Here is a 7,455-nt window from a genome sequence, read left to right on the forward strand (position 1 = left end):
TCTCTATGGCCTAGTGTCACCACCAGTGTCAGACCAGAGAAGGCCAAACGGCGAACATTACAAAGACAATGCACTCCATCAGAGGATTTATAGCTAGAGGTGAGTTGCGATATCATGGGACCCTTTTGTCAGTACCAAAGGATGAAAAATAAGAATAGGTTTTACTCTTTCTGGCCAAAAAAACTTGTGTTAAGATGTTCAAACCCCATGTTTAGAGTAAATTCCACGTTTATGTAGACAGTATACTTTTTTTATCCACTAACCTATTTGGGAATGGTGGGATAACTCACTTCTGTAGATGTTCACATGTCCGATCTTTTAAGATCACCAGTGCCCAGTGAGTATTTTAGCCATAGCGTCTATACTCGCAGAGAGTTCTCAACCTATAAGAAGTAGAATTTAACTTTTCTGATTTTTTAAAAACATATTATCACCTGATAATTGGTTTTTTACCCTTCTATCTGGCAACAAAACTGACACCTTTTTACAAGGAGTCATGTTTGCATAGACCGCAATACCTGCAGTCATAATAAAAACAAAATACATAACTCTGATAATGTGCACTGTCCTTGAAGTTGATTGGTCCACACCCGAGAGAGCTTTCCTTAGACATAACTCTGATAATGTGACGCCTTTTGGCGTCATCTGGTCCAACCCATGTGAGACTAGGCTCTAAGGAAAGCTGTCTCGGGTGTGGACCAATCAACTTCAAGGACAGTGCACATTATCAGAGTTATGTCTTTTGTTTGTATTATGACTGCAGGTATTGCGGTCTATGCAAACATGACTCCTTGTAAAAAGGTGTCAGTTTTGTTGCCAGATAGAAGGGTAAAAAAACCAATTAACTCAACTGTTGTTATACCCATGTTTAACTTGCAGGGTGAACAGATGGCAGGGTCCTTTAGAAACTTGCGTTTAGAGTATTTGGCTGCTATCAATGTCCACATGATAAGCCACTTCGTTGAGCTATCACTTGTGGCCAGGTTGCTTCTGAAAAAGAGTTATATAGTTCAGTGGACCTTACCTGGTAACACATTCCTGCAGAGGGAGCTGGTAGGAACGTTGGGTTGCTCGGTCAATGGCCAGGGTCAACGGCCGCGTGGTGTATTCCGCAAATATGGCTGACCATGAGGGCGGGCACAAGCCGGCGTGAGTAGGTTAAACGTTGAGTTGTATAAGGGCACCACGGGGTGACCAGCCCCTCCCCACCCAGCCCCACCCCTCCCACCCCCCACCCAGCCCCTCCCCACCCAGCCCCACCCCTCCCACTCCCCACCCAGCCCCACCCTCCCCACCCTCCCCACCCAGTCCCACCCCCCACCCAGCCCCTCCCCACCCTCCCCTCCCCACCCAGTCCCTCCCCACCCTCCTCACACAGCCCCTCCCTCCCCACCCTCCCCTCTTCACGCAGCACCACCCCTCCCATTTTTGGATGCACGACGGACGGACAAAATCATCCCCTGTGGGCTGGTGGAACCAGGTCGTTCCTACCAGTAAAATAAAACATGGCTTTAGTTTCGTAGTTTACATGTGTCCATTCCCCGCGGGAGATTGACTCGAACTGGCAACCGCTTCATTTAAATAACAATAAACGTTTTAAAATGTACAGCATTTGACAATTGGGTAGGTGTTTTAAATGTACAGCGGTACGCTCTGTACTGTTTCCCCAAATTGTAATTATTTAATCGATATCTGCACATGCAACCTGGACAACTGCTTTCCAGCATTCGTGTAGATACATTGACCTACCTTGCTTGTTTTATTGCTCCTGTGCTGTATTATGTTTGCCATCCTTAGATATATTCACACAGCGCGCATGCATCACACGGCGAGCCCTGCATCTCACAGTGCGTATGAATAACAGCCGGCCAGTGAAACGTTATCAGATGTTGTAATCGGCTATTTCCTGAGTATGGCGCACTCCACCCAGACATCAAAATCCCGAGCAGATCTGAACAAAAAAAAGGTCAGACGTATCCGCTTGTAAGGACACCACACTTCCACTCGCTCAATAATGGACCTCCGCAGATTTTCCCTCTCTGTACAGAAGTAAACAGATGCCCATCTGATGAAATAACTTGAAAGGAAAAATTCATAATGAAAGTTTCAAGCGGACATTATTAAAGGCAAACGTTTCACATGCACTGTAAGATGTTTAGACATTAGGACGGTGCCATTTACCGACTAATAGGGCCAGAAGGGTTTCTCTTTCCCATGGTGGTCCTTAATTTATCGCAAGTGTCTGGGCGGATATTTTGTTTTCACTGAACAGCACCATATGCAATTCCACAAGTGGAACTGCTGTGTAACCTTCAACACCTATGTGTTCATTTTTACAGCCCACCCCCCGCCACCCCCAAAACGTATAGCATCCACATGCGGTGAAATTAGTGTGGCTTTTGATCACCAACTTGTAGGCTCTCAGCGACGTGACTCATCTGTCGGATACTGTTAATGGAAAAGGGGCCTGTGATGTGGGAGGGAAAGCCAACTTTAAAGCCAACTCCACGGTGGTGAGATGTTAACTACCTCGCCTTATATACATGGGGTCGTGGGTTCGATCGCGACCCTGACTCCTGCTGTACATTTGGAGTTTGCACGTTCTCCCCCGTGGTCGTGTAGATGTTTCTCCGGGTCTTTCGGTTTCTCCCTCCACATTCAGAAACATGCATTGAGAGTATTTACACTATGAGATCTCTTTTACCAGTGGCAAAATATAGTAGTAGGTTTTTACCCTTTTAAACTGGTACAAAACTGACACCTTTATTCAAGGCATCATGTTTGCAATAACCACAACACAAGTAGTCAAAAAAGCAAACAAAAAGAAGCAACTCTGATAATGATAATAATATGCACTGTCCTTGAAGTTGATTGGTCCACACCCGAGACGGCTTTCTTTAGAGCCTAGTCCCCATTGGTGTTGGACCAGATGACACCAGAAGGCGTACAACTCAAACACAGTGCACTATCAGAGTATTGAGAGCTCGGGGTAAGCATTTACACTATGAGATCTCTTTTACCAGCGGCAAAATATAGTAGTAGGTTTTTACCCTTTTAAACTGGTAAAAAACTGACACCTTTATTCAAGGCATCATGTTTGCAATAACCACAACACAAGTAGTCAAAAAAGCAAACAAAAAGAGGTTATTGCAAACATGATGCCTTGAATAAAGGTGTCAGTTTTGTACCAGTTTAAAAGGGTAAAAACCTACTACTATGCATTGAGAGTATTTGGCTGTTGTAAATGTCCACGTGATCAGCAAGCTTGTTGAGCTGTCGTTTGTGGGCAGGTCGCTTCTGAAAAAGAGTTACATAGCTCAGTGGGGCCTTACCTGGTCAAATATAAATGGGGGTAAAATCGTGTTGTATTACATAACATTTCGATATTTTGCTAGCTTATTTAATCTAGTGTGTTCTTTCTCCCTCTCTCCTAATGTTCAAGCTTGCGTACTTTACTACCACGCGTCGCCGTACTCATTGACATGTTACTTTTTTCTCTAACCCCTCCCTCTCTCCGCCCCCGTCTGTCTATTTAAGGCCTCGCCACAGAGACGATCTCCCTCTCTGTGCCTGTGTTACTCTCTCCTTATGTATCTTGGTGATATCTGTCTGCTTATATGTCTGTCTATAGTTTTCTGGTTAGATTTTTGTTGCTATTTCATTTATACCTGATTATGATGATTGCTTGTGTTGCACTCGAAACGTCGTATGCTATTATTTAATTGATTATTTTATCTTTATACGTGACTTTACCGAAAGAACCAAGGAGTATTACCCGCAGGAGCTACACTGTGTGTAACAATAATAACAACAACACTATATTGTTCACAAACTAATTTCCCCCCCATTATTTAAATATATAAATGACACATCTGCTGATAACATTCTTCTTTTTATAGAAACTGATGTTGAACATGAATACAGATCCAGTGGCGGCTCCTGCAAAATCTCTCAGGGGGGGCAAATGTCTGGATGATTGATAAGGATAAGGTCCACCCATGCAATGGATAAATTAACAGCTTAAGCATGTAAAGGCAACTTCACTTCTTTAATATTAATGAAAAATAAAGTGACTCTTACAATACATCTTGTTTGTTTCTATCTCACTATTATTAAAATCCACTTAGTTTCTTTTATTAAAGATTCCACTAGGTGGCGACAAATAACATTGTTGACTGAAACGTGCTTACGTATGATGACGTAAGCACGTTAGTGCAAGCCCTCCCGGAAGCCATAGAGAATGCATTGCAGCGCCCGCCTTTCGAAAAAAAACATCTTTGAATGTAAGTCTATGGGACCACACGGGGAGATTCTCAGGCAGAGTGAAATCGTCCAAAAAGAGGCGGTACTCCACAGAACGTGACATGACGCTGATTGGACTATATCCAGAGGCACAGTGACGGCTGAGATTGGTGGTGCGTCGCCCAATCGCCCTAATGAAGAAACCGCCCCTGTACAGATCCATTGCATTCTTTGTTTTAAGCAGCAAATGTGTTTGTTTTAGTTATTGTAATGTTACGTATTAAATGCTTATTAACAGGGCTCTAAAGTAACCTTGAAGTGAGATGTTGATGTATCATGATGAATGTGGTCTCAGGTAAAAGCTGACCTGCCCATACAGATGTCCAGCAAGGGCAGATCAGCAAGTTTACTGACCATGCCCTTACTGGACATCTGTGAAAAAAGCTTCATAGCTCATCGGATTCCTCAAATCTAAATACAGATTCTGATTCAGATTTTAGCGGAAGTGATGTTCAGTCTTCAAGTATGGACATAAACTAAAATATATACTCTTTTTTGTATCAGTTTAACACGTAGGCTTCATATTACCTGGTGCTGGAGTGTCAACCCAGTGACCTGAGTTCAGTTCGCCAGCCACGGCTAACATTAGTAGCGGGTGATATCTGCATCAGTCTCGGCTGCTTCCTTTACCAATGCGCACGGCCAAATATGGTAAAATATGGTCAAATATACCATTGGAACCTCATTTGCCAGTAAAAAAATATGAGAATTGTTTTTTCACCCTTCTATCTGGCAACAAAACTGACACTTTTTTTTTTACAAGGAGTCATGTTTGCATAGACCACAATAACTGCAGTCATAATGCAAACAAAAAACATAACTCTGATAATATATGAAGTTGATTGGTCCACACCCGAGACAGCTTTCCTTAGAGCCTAGTCTCACATGGGTTGGACCAGATGACGCCAAAAGGCGCACAACTCAAAGACAATGCACCATCAGAGTATGAGAGCTCGGGGTATCGTAAAATTAATTTCTTCCAGGCGTTCAGGAAAGTAATATGCGGTAGACAGTTGAATACACTTTAAACCCATCGCTGGGTATGGAAGCGTCTGTGTATGCCATATACAAGACGAATATGCATAGCATTTGAATTGTATTAATAGTCATTATATCATTACACGCGAACTCACTCGCATTGACAAGCATGCAATTCGTTCTAAATGTAGAATGACAATGTAGACTTTTGAAAAGAGGGCCATACTATCCTCCAGGGATGGTCTCTCTCTCTCTGATGTGCACGTCTTCTTCGAACGCTGGGGGAGCCGGACAAGCCCCTCTCTGCACCAGCGTGGACGGCACCCTCGTGTTCACCTTCTGAAGCGCTCGCTCGTCACCGTGGCGTGCGCGATGACCACCATCACCACCACAACCACCACCACAACCACCACAACCACCACCACCACAACCACGTGACTTTTCTTTCGTGTTGTGCGCGGTGCTTTTAGCGCCATAGCGCGTGGATTTGTAGCGTTTATTTTCATTTGTTTGCTGGTGACTGTGTATTTCATATCGAAATCGCCTCCAGTGCTTTTGGTGCTGGCGGCAATAAAAGTTGTTCAAAAGTCAAAACGTCTCTCTCTCTTTATCGTGAGAGGGGTCTTCTGCCAGCAGTGCAGCAGTGACGTGCGCATCTAAAGTGTCCCTTTCACTTTGTTTCTTACGACAACGCGCCACTGTAACACGCTGTTGCGACGCTATCCTGAGCGTCGTGTATTGACTAAATATGTGAGTGTCTCCCATCCACTCATCCTCACCTTCCGTGGGGAGGGAGGGAGGGAGGGACGGGGAGTTCTGAATGCAGGTTATGATAACGTGAACTGTTTTGAAGGTCACAACATTTACACTGGCACGGGTGGCGGCGGGGGGGAAGGCTTTCCTGTTTTGCAAGCCCGACTTTGTATAGCGGGTTCTATCGCCAGTTTGGACAGACTGTTTACCTTGACACATGACTTTTTCCTGTCTAGACTCACAGCATTTTGGAACCGTTACGAAGCATCACTCTCTCTCCCGCACACAATGTAACAGAAGGAATATTGGCATCGTGCTACCCACCGACCCACCCACTCGCCACTCACCCCCCCCTCCACCAATTCATTATTATTTCAAGCAGAAACATTTGAGTATGCCGATATTGAGAAGTTGATCGATTTCTTTTTGCGAAGAGATTTGTTTAAAATGTTTAAATCGTGGTATTGCCAGAGCACAACAGACCACGTATTGGAATGGGTTTTATGAAAAGAATGGGATGCTGCTCTGGTATGAATGGTTGGCACGCCGGGTTGGCCGGTTCGATTTGATCGCCCGGTGCGGCAGTTGGCTACACAGCCTAGTTGGCTACGTACGGTGTGAAAGAAGTTCAACATAAATACGCAATAAATGGGTACACATCCATCGGCCGGATCAGCAGGGTTGCGTTTGGTGGGGTCAAATGTTGGTATTTCCACCTTGGCCAAGATATCTGTCCGGCATTGAAGAGCAGGCCCAAGCAGCCACCAGAGAAAGCTCTTTTAGAGAGGACACTCTAGAACTTCCGTGAGCGGAGGTCGTTCCACCAGCAGTGACATTAGCAAGTGATAGCGGAGCTGCACCTTTATTTATTTATTCATGAAGGAGCCTACGTTGCCCCGCCTTCGCCGCGAGTCTGTGACACCTGTGATACCTGACACATGCTCTGAGTGCAGAACAATATGCTCTTACACATCCTCCTGTCATTTGTTTTCATAAAAAAAATTGAAACCAGGAAGGAATGAAGTTGGAAAGTTTGTTTTTTTTTGTCGAGAAAAGGAAATAACACTGAATTTTTTTTTATCACACACACAAAAAAAATCGCGGTTGGAAGTGACGACTTTGTTTTTTTAATTAAACTAATCACATTTATACAGGGGCAGCTCAAAAAAACGGAATGTATACTTTTATTTGGCTTTAATTTTATTTTATTTGGATTCAAATCAAATTCAACAACTTCTGAAATCAGTAAAATTCTGATAAATTTCAAACGCTTTTTAAATGTTGTTTCGATGCCAGATGAAATGTTCAAAATTCCATGCTATCATTAGCATTTTCCTAGCTCAATAATACACAGTAGCTCAAAGCTGGGCGGGTAGTTAAAATGAGAGGCTTTCGAGCAACCCCAACTGAAAATGTGAACAC

Source organism: Lampetra planeri, chromosome 14 (assembly GCF_965212315.1).
Source record: "Lampetra planeri chromosome 14, kcLamPlan1.2.h2, whole genome shotgun sequence".
Taxonomy (NCBI): Eukaryota; Metazoa; Chordata; class Hyperoartia; order Petromyzontiformes; family Petromyzontidae; genus Lampetra; species Lampetra planeri.